A 19,272-nucleotide genomic window follows, 5' to 3' on the forward strand; every position below is an offset into this window, starting at 1 on the left:
TCTCAGCTGCATCAGAATAATTTTTGGCCTTCACATTTTTAATCGCTAAACGTTGTGTCACATTACAACAGGACATTTTAAAAATGTGGCATGTTGGCTAGCAATACATACATACTTTTAGGGATATCTAGAAATAACATTTGTAAAGGTGTTTTGACTCTTCAGAAAGAAAGGGATACTAAATAGATGCAAGCTACTCACACAGTTTTTCATCTGTTCTCTGGTTTGGGGTTGGGCTTGGGGGAGGGGCGGGAGAGGGGGAGATTGTTTCCAGTTATGAGGAAAATCCTAATCTACACAGTGATAATGCAGCTGTGGATACGTTCAGGAGACTGAGGGGCCTGAACCCTGAGGGAGTTCCACATCCTTCATCCGATAGCTTCCAAAATGATTTTGGTCTTAAATTAGCTGTACATCTAAGAACAATTTTTTTCTCAAAAAAACTTACCTAAACTGGGGCACTCATTGCCACAGGATGTTGCAGATGCTAAAGATTTAGAGAGGCTCAAAAACCATTTAGACAAATTTAATAAAGAAAAATCTATTAGAGGCGATTTAAAATATATATGATCTATGGCTCAGGAAATACTAAAGCCACCAGATTGCTTAAAGAGTATACCAGAGGAAGTATCACCGAATCTTGGCCCTGCTCCCTATGGTTTAAGTACTTGCTATTAGACATGGTCAGAGACAGAACACTGGAATGCAGAGACCTTCTGTCTGACCCAGAATAGCCATTTTTATGTCCTTCAGTAGGATAAAATCTACATCAACAAGCTGTTTTGTCCGTACATTTTTGGTTCTACCCTGCAATTCTCCAACTGATCATTTTACAGCCCATTTCTAACACATGCCATATTCTGTAGCACTTCTATAACCGTTTAGAAGGGGAAATTTGAACAAAACATTGTCCCTGGTGCCAGAAAAACTAATGGGCTTGGGAGTCTCCAAGACTCTTGCAGACATTGGATAACACTTCCAACGGTCAAAAAGTACATCACAGAACAAAAAAAAAGTGGTCTCCTGGTCCTCTCCCAAGAAGAATGACTCATATCTCCTCTCTTTAACCCTAAGTAGAGATGAGGAATTGCTTGAATCACGAAACTCAAACATGAAAGGAATTTATATTACATCATCCGGCCCATTTCCTGCCAACGCCTTACAATTCTGTGTTTTGGCCGGACTATTTATCAGCAAGGTAATCATTACTTCCCTTGTGAAACTGTTATAGGATTAAAAGATTTTATTGTCAGGATATCTTCCCAAGCATTTGAATTAGATGCACTTTTTCTTAATTTCTTCTTTTCATACAACTTTTCTCCATATGGAAATTATTTTTTCCTGTCTTGTTACTGAATGCAGACAGGTAAGCATTGATATGGAGCTTGCCAAGGGTATTTACAAAAGATATTACAAAAGGCGTAATAGTCCATAAGGAAAAGATTCCCTGTCTCATTCAAAGAGGCCAGAAGGCAATGGACTTGAGGGAAAAGGAGAATAAAATATACAGTCAAGAATGATCAGTTTGCAGGACTTGTGTCAGCTGCAAGACAGTTTGCTTTGTTATTATTTAAAACCTTAGGATGGGTTTTGATAGTAGGAGATTACCTAAACAGAAAGGAAGGGAGAAGTTGCACAGTGACTACGTTTAGAGTAAAATTTCAGAAAGCAGGTTTATAATAAGCTCAGTATTTAGTGGTATATGCTTCAGAATTTCTTCCAATTTCAATTCCTGGATCTTTCCTGCAGTTTCTTAAGGCTGAAGTCGGGGCTTGAGAAAATAAGCAATCACTTCTGATCACCTCAAGCAATCAGATCATCTTCCCAATACAGCTCTGGAGGCAGGGGATACAGATTACTAAAGGAGTTTGGCAAATCTGTCTTTCCTCTTCCATTTCATCCATGTTTGGACCTGCTTGAACTTCAATCTGTGACCAACTCCTCATACAATTTTTAACCAAACACTCCACCCTCTTCTTTCCTTCACAGATATCATGATTTATATTGCTTTTCTCTTAACTCTATCAACACTGTTTTGCTTCATGAACACCGAGTTAAAAACAGTGGGATGCACTTCTGTAAAGGACGTCTCAAGAAATCCTCCCCTCCTGCAATGTTAAATGCCTTTCAATAACACATCTTAAACTATCCTTCATTGTTTACTGCTCAGCTGCTACATAGTAACCCACCAGAAATCATCCCACTAACATCCTTGATCCCCTCTGTGTACAACTAGTTCATAGATTCTTCCCATCACCTGAATATGTTAAGACATTTTTGCACAGGCTGCATTCTCCAAAATGAAGCTCATTATTTTCTATGGGAAGTTGCAGTTGGGTCAGAAGCAGAACATCTCATCAATCCTGTCAAGTACAGAGTGGAAATATTTTACTATTTGCCTGAAGAGAGGCTGCAGAAAGAAGGAAGAGGAAGTGGAAGATTTGGCAGTCTTAACCCTAATTCACCTAATCTTAAACATAAGGAAGATGTTTAGAACAGTTTCCCCTCATTAGTTTGGTTCCATCCCAAATTTTGTTTTTGCTTTCAAGCAAAGACATGCACCTCAGAAGCACCAGGGAACAACAAGCCTGGTCTTCTCCATTTTATATGGAGGACCTCAGATACTTCCTGATCTTTGTCCTGGCCCTTAACTGAAGGAGCTTTTATTTAAGGCCTTCCTCCCCTTGTTTAAACATTTGTACTAAATACACTTTTGGTTTGAATAATGACATAACGCTTCTACTGCCACAGTCTTACCAGTTACCAAGCCAGTTAGCATACTCATTTGAGGCTGTGTTTTCATGGTCAGGTACAAGCAGGAAAACAAATTAAAAACCAAAATGCTTTTCAGGAACACTATTTAAATATTTAAACTCTTGAGACAGGGAGTCTTTGTTCAGAGGCTAACAAAGTAGGGCACTGGAGAGACTGTGGCCAGTGCTGTCATGGTACAAATAATAAATATATATATATATATATATATATATGCATATATAAAGTGGCCAAACTGTTTTCCTCCAAATGGTCACTTCTTATTTATTTTAAGACAAGAACATTTCAATCTGTAACTACTGTATTAATCCAAGAGGTTTTTTTGTGGATATCTTAATTCATACTGAAACAATAAATTCTTAAATAAGTTGTGGCAATATCCCCAAATTCACAATTCATCCAAATGAAACAGAACAGGAATATAGGTAAAAGAGACTTGGACCACACAGACAAGAGGACAGAGGTTTTCCCTCTGAACTCTTTGCTAAAAGTCTTGCTATTCACCACAGAGAGACCACCAACAGGAGCAGCAGTGCAGCTGGGAAGAGAGCTCCACCAGGAAGCCCAGAGACACTGCTGTCTTGCCTCCCCACCAGAGCTCACACTCACCCTTCACATCTCAAGATGAAGAGCTTCCTTGCTGAACTCCTCACATCAGGAGAGACTGAAGGGAAAAGGAAAACAAAGAACAAAAAAACAAAAACACAAAACAAAAAAGCCTCAAAAACAAAAAGAAGGGTGATGCAAGACCTATAGGAACCAAGCAAAGATCTGTGAATCTCCCAAGCCATTGCCAGAAAAGATCAAGCAACATGAGAAGCTTCCTGCTTTCACAGTCTCTGCCAAGCAGTTCACCCAGAAGAGCTCACAGCCATGGGGAGGGGAGTATATGCAGCCCATGTTTTCTATGATGCCTCACCAGATATTCCACAACAGCAAGTGACTAAATACTCAAGGGAATAGGCTGACAGTTGAAAAGGATTCAACAACGTTTTAACTTAAGCTTGAACTCAAACAGAGAGGATAGTGATAAAGATGTTACTAGCAGTTGCCATGGACACCCTTACTGCCATGGACTACAGACTCATCTACACACACAAGATCAACAGGTCAGGCCTGGTTAGGGTTCAGATGGAAAACCAACCATGGAAATTAAATTGCTGAAGGAAGAGTCATTTGTGATTGATAAAGCTGTCTCCACTGCATTAGTATTAAGACTAGCCTAGATTGATTTAAGAACTGTATTCGTAGCAGTACGGTCTTTTAAAGCAGGCTTCAAACCAACATCCTAACATGTTGCGATAGCTGAAGATCACTTTCTGTAACAGAAGAGGTGTAACAGCTCTAGCATTCTGACCCAGTTCTAGTAAGTGCAATTACCTCCTGCTTACATAAACTCTCCTTCTCTCTTCCCTTCAGCAGGAGCTAAACATGGCATTCTTCCTTGTTCTGTTTCAAATCAGGGAACAAAATTATTCTATGCAGCTGCCAGATTCTGCCCCAGATGTGCCAGTATTCAGCAGCAACTCAAGCAAATTTTAGATACTATTTCTAATACGTTTTGACATGAAAAGCACCAGAGCAATACAACATAGGCCTTGGCTATATATAAAACCAATTGGCATAGTTAGAATGGAATAACTTTCTGGAAGCAGAGTAGTTATTCTTCATGAGTTTGTCTATATGTAGAAGTCATATCAGTATAGCTGTACCAGTCTATTTCTATATTGAAACTATGTCATAGCATCTCAGAGCTGTTTGTCACAGCTTGGGAAATGAAGCAAGGAAGTCTTGGTTCACTGCATTTTGAGCAGGCACTCGTGCTACAAAAAAGAACACCGTTTTGTTGGCAGGCCCAACAGAGGAATAAAGGACAGAAGAGACCTCAGAAAATTATCTCTGTTCACCAACAGACTTGGGTCTCTTAGAGGTAAACAACATTACACTAACATTTCTTCTGTTCTCCCTTTACATGCCAGGCTTCATTCTTGCTAGCAGACTAGCACTGGAGAAAGAGAAGGACATCCTACCATTCCTATATGTGCGTTAGACACCCAAAAAACAAATCTTAAGTTCTTGAGAACAGTCTCAGAGAGCAATCCGGCTTCTTACGTAGCTGTAACAGAGTCCCAGTATAGCAACACTTGGAGCAAGAGAAACCCTTACCTTTTTAGGCAAACATTTACCACAATGACGTGGCCACACATGCTCCCCAGCCCTATCACCACAAAAAGTTCAATAAGACACACTCTGGCAGGACAGGCGAGGAACAAGGAGCCTGTGCAACAACCCAAAGCGCTGGGTTACCACAAAGCAATCCTACAACACTAGAATCAAGAGAAATACAGCCTCTGTATGAACCCATTTCATCTGCCTCAGTGCTGCCCATGCATGATGATGACAGAACCATTAAGTATTTGGGAGAGGATACAAGATAAGCTTTGTACTGTAGACCAAAGCATTCCCAAATGGCCAAAGTGAGGACTCAACCCAACCACATATTTCTACTGGCAGAAACGAGGGAAAATTACAAAAATGTGGAACATCTGGGTATGGTTTATCCACTAGAGGGTGTGACAACAGCATAGTGAAAGGTTTACAGCTACCAATTAAGGGCACTTATTGCTCAAAGGAGTGAAAAAGACATACAAACAAATGAAGGAGCAGGATGCTACATGAGGTGAAAGAGATGTCTAGTTATATCCAGCGAACTTCTATCTAGACTACTGTGGTCACACAATGAGGTACCCTGAAAATAAAGCTCAGCTTTGCTACTTCTGCTAAGCAAAACACTGTGGTAAAGAGGGGGGGAAAGAGGGGGGGAAAGAGGGGGGGAAAGAGGGAAAAAGAAAGGCAGCAAGGGTATTTACAATAAATAACTGCAATGGCAATGAGAAAGACATGGAGACTTAAACCCACCAGGTCAAGTCAAGCCCCTAATCTGAAGACAGGAATAAATCTAATACAATTGCTCCTACATCTCATAATTACTTTGTTACAGGGCCAGGATTGCTACACACAATCCCACACTGCTTCCTCACTCCCTCCCCAATGCAGAGAAGCAGGTGATGGATCAGATATTGCTGTCTTTACCTCACCAGCCCCAGTCTGGCTACAGAGGACTTCTTTCTCTGCTGCTATCGTGTTAGAGACTCCCAATCAGATTAGCTAAAAGCCTGGAAACCTCATTAGTGAAAACCAGACCTGAATTTAATCTCTCCTTCAGAGACAAAAGCAAGAGAATAAAAAGCCCTTATCCCAGATCAAGATGTAACTAAGAGCAAAATTTTTTTTAAAAAAAGTTTTTTTAACAAAGATTTTCTAGAATGAAAACACCTGGGTTAAACTGAAGCTGTTTGTCCACTAAGAAAGTTCCATGAAGCGAAAATTCTCATTTCACACTCTGGCCACCATACAGCTTCCCATGCACATCTTCACTGATCTGGTGACCCAACAGAAAGAATAGTTCTGGATTTTCAAATCAGAAGAATTATTAAGGGATGGGAAAGAAGAAACCTGAGAAGCAGGACACACTGATAGTCACCAAAATGATTTACCAAGAAGATCCAAAAACACCCCTAAATGGGTATAGTTAAGTGCAAAACACTTACATCTGCTCACAGAACAGAGGATACCCCCCCCCCCCCGAACAGACAAGCGAGTCACCTTACAAGATCTGCTCTGAGGAGGCAATGCAACAGTAAAAGAGGCAGAATACCTTTTAAAAGATGTCCAAGAGGGCATCTTCAGGAAATAAGGTTCTTCACAATTTCAATATTAAATTACTCCAGGCCCAGTCCATACTAAAACTTTCACCTGAGCTAGTAATCAGGCTTAAGGCAGGAGTGGCTGACCCTGAAGAAAAGAATGTTAACTGCCACAAAGGGGCTTGGCTGCTAGCCGTAACAAGGTACGGGGGCATTTTACATCAGAACCAGACCCAGTGTAAATGCTGATGTCCAATGAATCCAAACTCACCAATTCGCTGAGGGTAAACATTGTGTGCTGAACTAGCATGGCACCTTCCCTGAAAGACCTGCAGGATCTGTGACTGGATTTGCCCCTCAAACAACCCGTGGCATAGCTTACTCAGCCTGGATAGAGTAGGATCATAACTCCCACAGCATGCTAATGCATAATATGTCTTTGTACTGGTTTACAGTTCAGCATATCTCAACAGATATTTCTAATAATTTCCTCCATAAGGAAATTCATACACATATTACAAGCACCAAAGACTTGAGCTCTTCAGTTGCTGTGCTGCACTGTGGAAGTAATAACATCTCCCTTTAAGCTGTTGCTACATATATCCAGTTCCCATCAAGATACAATGAAAATCACTTTCTTTATATAGCAGTACCTGAGAGGGCTAAAGAGCTTGATTTTGGTTTTGCTATTTGTTCATTACTGGAATACACTGCGATATTGATTTTCTTTGCATATTAATTTCCTGTTATGTTTGTTCATACTTTGCTTTGCTTTGCAGTAGCAGTACAGAATCCTGAAAAAATAACTTCATTCTAAGAAGGGAGATTTCATGTGCGACAGCTCTATCTTATAATCCATTACTTTTCATTTGTTCCAAAGCATCTCTTCCTTCCTTTGTGCAGATTCATTGACTGGGATTTCTCTGTCTTCTGCTAAGAGGCAAATGAATGCTTAGAGACACAATGCACTGAACAGTATGATTTTTGACTGCTTTAGAATTAGAACATCTTGAATTAGAGCAAGGGGCAGGCGCCCTGATGGACTTGAAAGGAAGGCAAGACAAGCTCATAAATACTAGAAACAACCCAATGGGACATGTTATTTCCCTACTCCACCAGCAAAGGAAGCAAAGCAGACTCTCACAAAAACTCAGCGTTGTTTTGCTCCCCAGATGCTAGAATTACAGCAATAACAATAGAACAGGGCCAAGAGTGCACTGGCACTGAACATCTACATTCATTAAGGCTGAGAAGACAGACTGGGAGCTTAGGATAGAGATTTTAAGTTACAAGATTTTTAAGAATAAAGAATTTCCTGAGCCCTTGGTAACATGGATCATGTTTAACCCCTTACCAGGCATGTTGCCACATACTGCTGGAGTCCTAAAAAAGCATTCAATTTACCATATATCTCCACAAGCATTCCACAATAGAACAAAACAGTTTCCATTCCATAACAAACAAGAGGATCAGGAAGCTGTTGGACAAAACATCCATATGTGTACAGACACACACACACACACACACTCATTTACTGCAATCAGGCTCTTACTTGATTGTCTCTTGCTGGGTATCCATGATAACCTGAAGTCAGAGGCTCGTTCTGCAAGACAAGAATAGAAAAACTGAATGTAATGGTTACAAGGAATAGAAACCAAGGAATTACAGATCTGTCTCAACTCAGCTGAAAACAAGAACCTGCATGAAATCGGGAAAGAATGAGCTAAGATTAAAGTATTCTGCTAACTTCTTATTTTCCATGTGAGTCAATACACCTAAATACAGACTCATTTTCAACTGCATATGCCAAATTATGCAGAAAAAAATCACAGACATAAAATAAGCATAAAAAACCTATAATTTCATTTGTGTATAAATTCTGTAATTCTCCAAAGAATTTTTATATGCAAATCTCATTTACCATCAAGCAAACTGAACAAAATACAATATAAAGCTACAGAAGCAGCTGCCCACCTCACTCAGTATTGAAGAAATACATTTCTAAACATTAGCCATAAAAGTGTCAATTTTCTCTTTTCCAAAACTATTCTAGTACTTTAATATGAACTTAAAAAGAATTCAGTATAATTTAAATTAGCCTGGTAAGCCTGGACAATATCTCACACATTCCCAATAAGAAATCAATCCTCTAGACTTTCTTCCTTCACCCCAGAAGGGACTCTCAACCTGTAATTCTCATGCTATTGGCAACTCTGTCACACTATTTTTCAGGAATATATGAACTTCTGGAACTTCTCTATGAAATTCTCAAACTCTTTTCTAATTTAGCAGTGCAGTGTGGGTTAAATTAACACACCTAATGATACTGCTAAACGTTCATTCATTTTCTGTTAATCTGCCTCCCACACTTCCTATTCAAAATGGGGAGAGGGCACAGCCACACGCATCCCAGGCATGCATCTTTCTCTGTGGGTGAAGGATGAAATGAGCTGGATAAAGCTCATTTCTGTTCCATTCTGGTACTGCTGCTCATTCATGAGCAACTCCATGCAGCATGCTAGGGGAAACAAGGCCAGCAGTCCTCCATGATTAGTTTTTAGCCTGCTCCTCTCTGCTGTTATGGCTTATGAGGAGGAACTCCTAAGCCAGCCCTGTGTTTTTTCCAGTAACTCATGGCAGGGGGAGGAGCAGAGGGAAAGGGGGAGACCCTGACAAAACAGGGCAAAACTATCCCAAATTATGAAAAGCAAAGTTATCCTGGGGCTGCAGCTTCTAGCATAAGGTTGACAGTAACCATATATTCAGAAACTCTTCATAAGACTGTTAGCTGACCGTACAGATGTTTTGGGTTTTGTTTTTACCGGTACTGGAAAGGTTTCCCCTTCTCCTAATGGAGAGGAGCCTTCTGCCCTACACAGAACATGAGACCACTGACATAATTTCACAGTTCATGCAAGAATGCTTTAACATAACTTATGCCAAAAAGCAAGGCGCTAATAATTCAACACAGGGACTAGCAATGCTATTTTAAGTTCATATTTGTCCTCCTTCTCTTCCTCTTCACCTCAGACCTGCCCAGGGGATGCTCTGCAGCAACTTGCCAGGAAACATCACGCCTCTCCCTTCAGGCTCTCATGCCAAAGCTGCAGTAACAGACATGCTACATAAGCTTCAAGGACAGCATAACTTTCGGCAGTCAGTTTTGGGGATTTGGAGTAATTAGTTATATAGAGCACCCTGAGAGTACTTTCTTCTCAATATGACCATAAAGAGCAAGCAGGTAAGGCATGAAACTCCACAAATAATACAGAAACAAAAGAAAACACACAGAAGCTGGAAGAAGTAAGTGAGGACTGAGAACTACAGTATTACAGTCCAAGCTAGTTTTTTGGTTTTACTGTGAACTTCATTAAAAAAAAAAAAAAAAAACACCCACAAGATGAAAATGCACAGCTGTAACTTTTCCTCATATATATACATTACAAGAAAATACTTTGATTGGAGTTTCTCACACACGCTACACTTCACCATTTCAGATAAGAGGAATAGACATCTGTTTAGTATCTCTCTTCTCCTGAAAGACCAGGCCAGGTACATTTTTAACAATATTTCTACACGTGTTCAAGGTCAGTACCATGTGTCCCAGTAAACTCTAATCTGTCTCAACACCTTGGAAACTAGGAAGGTTTTCACAAAGAGAATAAAGAACAAACAGAGAAGTTAGTACTACAGAAAGATATGGGCAGTGAATACAAGCAGAAAGTTATAAATGAAGAAAGGAAAGAATACATTGTTTTGAGGATGAAGGTCTTGGAGACTAACAAAAGGAACTGCCATGACTAGGCAGTGATAGAAGAGAGACAAAACTGAACTTCATGGGATTCCTGAAGTCAATCAAAGACACATGTCTAGAAACAGACAGGTTTTATAAGTAGAAGCAAAGCACAAGAGCATGAGAAGGAAGACAAAGACGATTACAGAATTCTGAGGGCAGTCCACAGTATGTAAGATGGCAGAAAGAAATAAAATAAACCAAGTGAAAAAAAAAATAGTCACAGCCTGCAACCTCCACTTTGTTTTTTGAAGACAAAAACCACAAACCACAAACTAAATGTTTGGGGGATGTTATTGCATCAGAAGGTAAAAGAAGAGGTGAAAGAAGATTACTTTAGGAAGCAAGACTTTTGAAAAAGTAGAGGTTAGAAAGAGGGAGGAAGCTGGAGCATTAAGGTCACAAAAGGGCCAAAGATATCTCTGCCTTTCATACAGAAATGCTGCCATGAAGTACTGAACTATTTGCAAAATCCCTGCTGTGCATATCATTGCTCTAATTGAACTCAGCTCTCCAAGAGAAAGCAGGAAGTGCCTAGGGAAACTGTCTCCCGCCAATAATCTCCAGTGCTGCCAATTTTACAGGTCACTACAGGTGAATCCGGGGCCTGCTGCATGATTATTCCATACAGAGTCTGCTTTTGTTGAAGCCTAAACAGAGCAAGAAGTGAAAGAGTTAAACTCCTATGACTGGAACAGAACAACCCAGTTATAACCAGAGAGAAAATCCCTGCTAGGTAGTAAGGGATCTAAACGAGAAAAGGAAGCAGAAACCGAGGGTAGAAGCTGAATCTCCTTCTCTGCCTGCACATGCACAAAACTAATTTCACAAAATGACAGTGAAAAGAGAGAGGTAAGATTTAACACAGATAAATACCCTGCCCACAGACACAAACGGAGTCTGTCTTCCAGTATGAGCCTGGTGGGACCAGGGAACCCCCAGCTAATTCCAGTTCTCTCACGGCTCTCTCACACCAATTAGATTTCTCCTTCTACACCAACATGCAACCAGACATTCATAGAGAAATTTAGTTAGGCGGTGCTAGTCCACAAAATCAAATCAAATTGCCATTGGGACGTTTCATTACTTAGTTTACTACTGAAAGGCATTTCTCAGCTGCTCGTAACCTGCTTTAAAGCAGGAGGGGAAAAAAAATAGAAGATAATACACTACATAAGATTTCATCAGTAAGAAATGATCAGTTCTACACATGCTGCTACCTATGAAAAAGGACAGAGGAGTGGAGTACTCATCTAGAAGAAATGTCATAGCTGTAAGGTTTAAAAGTCCCCTAAAACAGAGCTAAATTTTAGCTCAGATAGGCAATAATTCTCTTTGACCTGACTTGACTCCAAAACAAATTAATCTTAAATTATGGACTCACCATTTTGCCAGAAAACTCGATCAGAGAGGCCTAATTGGCAATTGTTTTTTGGCTACCAAACTGAACTTAAAGCCTGCAGCCTTAAAACATCATTAGGAGGAATTGTTAGCTTAGTAAATTCACCCATTGATTCTATTGCTAAGGAAATATATCTGTTTAATCCAAACTTAAATTTAAAATTAAAGTGTCGAGTCCTTTTGGTTGCAAAGATAACCTCAGAAGTGTGACCAAGCATGATCTTTCTTGACTGGGTTTTCAGTATGCCTGTTTTGCTGATGATGCCAAGAAAAGTGGAGTGAAGTTAATGTAATTCTTATAAGTTTCATAACTGCCTATAGGTTCTGAGCAACAACAGTAAAACACAGAAGAACACTGCATTTTCCTCCATTCTGGCTACCTCTGAAAGCTATCACCTGGCACAGCAGCCAGGTGGCTTGGAGAGCAGGGGAGAAGGAGAGCTCTAACACAAGGAAGCCAGAAACACATGGACTACAAAGATCAGTGAAATAAAGGAGACAAAAAGTTACTTGTTCCTCCCAAAAGCAAAATGGAATTTTTAAGTGGTAAGATAGCACAAGCTACACATTTACCAGATATTTACAGTAGACAAACAGAATCCATTTTTTCTAAAACACAAAGAATAGGATTTAAAAAAAAAAAGGGGGGGGGAGGAAGGGAAGCACTGAAACATCAGCAACTAAGCTATTAATCTCAAAGTGAGAAATGCAAAAAAGGGAAGCTGATGAACCAGACACCAATTCCAGCAGTGTTGTCAGAAGCTTAGTGGTTCACCATCGTTTTTGCTTTATTTCTTCCATAGCAGGAAAGACAGAATCCCTGTGTTTCAGGGGCTCTGACAAAGTATTTTAGCAATTTAACTGTGACAGAGCACAAGGAAGTCTGTAAATGCCTCGACTTTATTATCAACTAATAAGAAAAACAGTATGTCTTCTCAAAAGCCTTACTTGTACAAGTTACTGTAAATCAACAAAAAGGAAATACCTATTTCTTTGTCTAAGTGTGTATGATGCATTCAGATTGCCTTCTTGATTGTCTGTGCCCTCTCCCTACTTCAAATTATCTGTGGACAAAATTAACGGGAAAAGCAGCATCTAAGGCTGAACTACGGATTATTAATAAAAAAACTGAACTAAAGTAATTTTTAAATGGATCTTAACATCGCCCTTCTCCCTTGATACTTATCCTAATTTGATGTATAGTGCTCCCTAATCACTCTGCAGTTCCAATAACTGCATCTATAGCATGGGACGCTTCCCTTTAGCTGTCCTCACTTTCAGTTAAATTTGGTTCTTGGCTTTGGCCAGTTTCCAAATATACAAACATCATGCAACAGAAGAGGTCCATTTATTCATTTCCTTGCGAGTGTACTAACATCAAAACCACTGTTTATGGAGATGTAAGTAACAAGACTCACATTTCACTCCTTACGTGTTCTGTCTTTTTTTTTTTTTTAATGTATATTTAAGGACTACAAGCAAGAGGTTTTGATAAAAGGCACCACACTAAGTACAGGGTGCACCACTGTGCTTGTTCGCTTAAAAAAAAAGATACGCTTGCTGATGCGGATACGGCTTTCCACACCTGCCCGAATGGCTGAGGCTGTTTCTCCAGGAAAAGAAACCCGGAGGAGCTGCAGCGCCAGGACTCTCCCGCGGCACGAACCGGGCGAGAGGCAGATCCCGCCCAGAGAAACGGCCGCGGCCTTCCCTTCCCTTCCCTTCCCGGGGGCCCGCGGCGCATCCGGCGGCCCTGAGGCGGCCCCTCTTCCTTCCTGGAATTCTGGCCCCGTCGCCACGGCGACCGCAGCCTCCGGCTCCGGCCCCGCCGCCTGCCAGGCTTCCCCTTCTCCTAAAAATACCGTGTTTTTCAGTAGGAGCGGGAGCTGAGCTTGGAGGCGAGGGAGGCTTTCCCCGCCGAGCGGGGCGGCGCCGGGCAGAGGCCGAGCCTCCGCCGGGCTGCGAGCGGCTGTGCCGGGCGCCCGCTCCCAACGCGGAGAGTTTCCCGTGCGGCCTGTCGCGTCGACTAAGCAAGCCAGCGAACGGGCTGAGAAAGGCCTGTCAGTGCTCCTGTCCTACGTGCTGCTTGACTTGCAAGTCTCACTAGCGCTTCAACTGCTGTAGGGATTGTGTAAGCCCCCCCCCCCCCAAAAAAGGAGGAATTAAAAAAAGGAAAGAAAAAAAAATCTGAATTCCTTGTGGCATCACATCCGGCATTTTCCCACCTAGAACATACATTTCTTCAACAGCGCAGATGTTTGGGCTTTCATTTGCTTCCCCGGACAAAACAAGCATTCAGCAAGGAAGCAGTCTTAGGCACGCAGCTGTAGGTAAATACCTGGGTGCCCCAGTAAAAACTCAATGGGGAACGGCCATGCATTTCTTCCCGCACGACAGCCAAAGGCCTTTGCGCAGCTCACTCAGGGCAGAGCCACCCATTTCCCATCAGGCTGCACTGCAAGGAAAACCGAAGCTAGGCGTCAGAAACGCCGCCAGAGAAAGCAGTCACAGCCACTCGTTCCCCCTTGCATCGCCTCCTCCATGGTGCCAGTATAAGCATTTGTCTTCCCCATGTGGTGAACTGGAACAGGCAACTAAGGCAGATCAAAAATAACCATGTATTTTTCTGTGTGTTTTCAGCTGAATCTGCTCTTCGACCTGGCTGCAGAAAGTGGCTGCCAGCACAGCTGGGGATGGGCAGAGGGAACGCAGCCAGAGGTACCGAGAGGAGACAGGTCCACTGCTTCGGACACAGTATCCGCTCAAAGGGGCTTGCCAGCCTCCTGTTCCCAAAACAATGCCCGTCTCCGCAATAGCAATACGACATCCTGGAGTCCCATACATTCTGCAGCTCACTATTGAGTTTGAAGGCTCTCTCCTCTGCTGTAATTAATGGGCAAGACATCAATCACGGCCGAGCAGAAGAGAACCCAGACGAGGCAGAGCCTCACAGAGCAGGAAGCAGAGTACAGAAAGGCATGCCAAGAGACACGCATTTTTCAGGGCAGAGTCCCAACTCTAGGTTGTTTTACTACCCAGTGACATAGTGAAGACAAGAAAGGAAGGTGATGTCAGATTAACAAAAATAGCCTTCTGCCCTGACCAGAATTTGAATAATTTGGAGCAATTAGCCAGGCAAGCATACAAGGTAGCCAGTAGGGATTAGTAAAGCAAAACAAGACGACTTTCAGAGGAAGCTGTCTCCCCGACAAACAAAACAGCAGTGAAGTCACCCAAACTTGTTGGTGTGATTTTCTGGCTCAGAAGCGGGGATTATCATATCTTTGCTATTCCTTGCTTTACCAAGGCATTTCCTACTTTGCTCTTTTCCTACCAGCTTGTCTTACCAATTCGCACAATTACAGATGGATCCCAAATAAAAGAAAAAAAAACTTAAAAAAAAAAAGACTTAAAAAAAAACACAAAAAAACAACCCTAAAAACATGACTAAGAATGTAAAAAGAAGATGCATTTGAAATATGCATCGTCTTAACCCCGATCTCCTGGCACTTCTGTTCTGAGAAACTCTCTACATACAACAAGACCAATAATCAGTTGGTACAGCAGAAGCTGTAAAATTGAATACACACAAGTATATATTTGACCAAACTATATAAAAAGACAGCATTTAAGCTTTCAGGCCTCTTAAAAATTTAGTATGCAACAAGCTTACAAACACACATTCAGATTCTAAGCTGACAGTGCCCGTATGAAGCTACCATATACAAAGATGATGCCTATAATTTCGCAGAGAGAAGGAGAGCTTTCATACATAGAATGCACTTTCACAGAAAAAAATGGAAGAGTCAAGTATTTTACAGAGATTCTTTACAACAATTCAGGGTTTTCTTTTTTGATAGGGAAGTAGCTTTCTGTAGGTCAGAAGAAGCTTTCCACCAATTGGGCTTTTCATTCTCCAGATCAGACAAGGGATGGTTTTGGCCTCTTGAAGAGATAAGATTTCATTAGTTTAATAGAATTTTAAATGCGAAAAACATACAGGTTTTTTGAACTACATATGGCAGCATCTTCACACTGCTCTGCGCATAAAGGGGTTACAGCCTGCTGGCATGACCTATGCTGGCAACAATATAGCCAGTGCAATTTAAAACACCTGGGAATACTGCACGCCATGTGAGATCTATGATCCAGCAAATACAAGGACAATCTGCACATAGGGAAGTCAGTAGCACAGAACATTGATTTCCCTCCTCTTTTAGTAGGCAGTATCATTTTAAAAATGGCAGCTCGTCTTCACTCCTGCTCTTACCTAACAGGAAGCAGGACAGGAGTCCTAACAAGGCTTTAAAATCCAGCTCTGGGGACACCTTTGGATGCCAAGATTACATGGGGCTGAGGAGGCATTTCACACTTAGTTTTTGCTAATCCACTCATTACAGGGCAACATAGAGCACAAAAATCCAACTTGCTCAAACACATGACAGCTACAAGTTTTGTAAGGTGAGGAAGGCTATAGAGTTTCTCCTTAGCAAACAGTTTTACTGCTTATGCTTTCTCAGAAGACAGGATGAAGAACATGGGAGAGAACAGAAAAGAGAGAAGAAAGAGCTCAGATACAGAAGGGAAGTCAGTAGATGAAGAACATCTTGGCTGGTGAAGCAACAGCCTCTGGGTATCTACAAAAAGGCTAACTGGAAAGAAGCATACACTTTCTTTCCAGCAAGAAATCATTTGTTATATTACCTGCAGAAGAAAAGACTGAAGCTGATTTGTTGGTTGGGCATGATGAGACAGCGATATAAAATTAAAAACAGCCTTGCTTTTAGGGAAACTGACATGAAGAAAGGTGAAACAGCACATGATTCAGAGTAAACCACGTTGTATACCAGGTCCAGGCAAATAGGTGTGAGAGAAATGTTCTGCGCCCTGGACATTCTGGCCTGATTGTATCAAGTTGCTCTAGACAGTTATAGAAATCATTCTCCCAGGTTCATGTTACAGACTAATTTCTCTTTCCCCAAAGACATTATTTCTTTGAATAGCCTAGACAATCACAGTTTCATCTCCTGGGTGCCACAGCTGCCCACAGCCTGCTGGCAGTGAAGAAAGGTCAGACCTCAGGAAGGAAGAGTGAAGGGCCAGAGCCGAAATGGCAAGGGGTTAAAAAGCCTGAGGGATGGAGGAAGCATGGAGCTTGGGGCACCGGGTAAAGAAAAGGAAGGCTTCATGAGCGTTTCAGCAGCGACGGCTGGTTCTGATTAAGCCTGTATGATTGTGGGGCTGCACAGGAAGCGCTGGGGGGAGGGTGCAGGTCTCAGTCATCGCCATCCCAAACACACTAGTAATCTTTGTGTTCCAGCAGCACCATCTGGAATCAGTTAGCAAGAAACAACTCCCAGGCCTTCCCTCCACAAAAAAAAAAGTCACACTTAAGACCATTAAGCCTGGCCCCTTCGTCCCCCTCCTAGAAAGCTTCTCTTCCTGCAATAGCAGCAAACAAAAGGGCATCTATGCAAGAGAATGAACCCCCTCAAGTAAAGCTTATGCAGCGTGACAGCCCTCTCTGCTCACAAGAGGCATCACAAGAGGCAGAGAAAGACATCAAACCCTCCCTCACCGGGTTACATGTTCCTGTAGAAGTAGCACCGGTGGCAAAGTATCCAGGGCACTAATCATACCTAGTAAGATAAACACAGGGAGAACCTGGAACACTAACTCCAGCTGTAGCTGTAGTATCCCCAAAGGGGAGCCACGCATTTAAGGAATGCCGGTTCTGAATTTTGCCCCCATCGAACCTCTCATTTCTGTGCCAAATCGGTGCACAGATGTGAAAGAATCCACTCCAGGGAAGAAAAGCATTCTAGACGCACCTAAGAATTTTAAAACTGTTCTTAAAAGGACAGAAAGTTGATGATGAAAAGCGCATCATCGTGGTGATGCTTCCTTGCTGTCCCAGAGGTACCAAGAATCAAATGAGCCACAGAGACTGAACTAGCCATTTCCACCCTTGAAAGGGCTCCTCCTGATAAGGATTGCAACAGACCATTAGTGCCTCAGCGCATGTTCTGGAGACAAAGAGAGTGTCTGTCTCCAAAATTACGTTTGCTAATATTTTAAAAGGCAAAAGGAGAGGTCATGACTGTTGAATTTGACCAGAGTAAATCACCATGTAACAGTCTGTTTATCAGAGAGATACTCCCTTGCATAAAGTTGGCAACAGTTGCTTGCTCCATGACTACCCTATGAAGGGCCTTTACCCTTCCTTTCTTGCTTCTACCTTTATTCACCTCTCCCCTGCACATCAGTATTTTTCAGGGTTTTTCTTCTAAGCGCTACACACTTATCTACAAAAAAAGTTCAAACATACCTAAACAAAATCAAAGCAAACCTTTCAACAAAGCAATTAGGCAACTGCATGTGAAAAGTAACACAACTGATTCCTACTACAGTACCATGTCATTCTGTTGCACAAAACATGTCTTTGCTTTTCTCCTTACACCCACCCTGTACCTGAATACCATTTCTCTGAGCCACAAACAGTCTGAATTGGATGTGGCCATATGCCAAGGTCCTCTATTATCTGAGTATAATTTATAAAAATAATTTTTTTTAAAGTCTTAAAATAACAGATTTTCTCAGTCATTAACCAAGGACTCCTTGGAATCCACTTCTGTTATACTAACCTCCTTGCCACTTCTGCAAAGCTAACTTTGCTAAACACGATTAACTCCTCTGCCCTGAGATGCCAGCATGGTAACTGTGGTCACACCTCTTTCCTCAGTATATGAAAAGTGACAAATCCTGCCTAAGCTATCAGAAATACCCACCCCAGACACTGTCCAGTACGACACATTACAGTCAGTGGTCCAACCCAGTCCAACAACCAAATCTGACCTGGACTCAAAATATTTAAAGGAGGAATGAAGAATCACAACGCAAACAATGGCTACAGCTAGAAAGGGGTTAAAATTGGGAGGAAGGGAACACTAATCACAAACTCTCCTTCCCTCCCAGAGGAGGAACACCTCCTTTCTAGAACAGTTTTGAGACAAATTTCAGTGCATGCTTTGTTTTGAAATTTTAAGAGAAAGGAAGAAAGACCTTCCCTTCATTTGGAAGGCTGCATCCAAGCAGTTGGGAGAGCACCCTAGAAAGAAAGGAAGATTAAAAACAAAACAAAATCCAGCCCTCCTATACGGACACAGTGAGGCATTTACAGTAAATTACTGTTTCCATTTAGTTGCACACAGAAGCAAGACAAACCACTCTTAAAGGCATTTCTAAGAAGGATCACGTTACTGTGGAGAGCAAACTTATCCCGCAAGGTACCTTTAAGTGGTCTGAATTCTTAAGTTTGTCCCAGATCAGAGTACTAGTCCCGCTTATAAGGGAAAAGCTGCTGCTGCTTGTAATCCACCCAGAAAGGCCAAGAACTTTATGTATTAATGGAAAATGAAATGAGAGACTGCCAGCAGTATTAGACATTGCAATATTCTCATGCCATTCTACATCCCAAGTATAAATACAGCCTTCAACCACAAAAATAAGATTGAAATCAAACAAGAGGTCATAGGAACAATTCAGGTCTGGGAAAGGTCAAGACAGTTGTCAGAGATTTTTGTGGTTACTGCAGTATTA

Source organism: Apteryx rowi, unplaced genomic scaffold (genome assembly GCF_003343035.1).
Source record: "Apteryx rowi isolate R43461 unplaced genomic scaffold, aptRow1 scaffold_443, whole genome shotgun sequence".
NCBI classification, from domain to species: domain Eukaryota; kingdom Metazoa; phylum Chordata; class Aves; order Apterygiformes; family Apterygidae; genus Apteryx; species Apteryx rowi.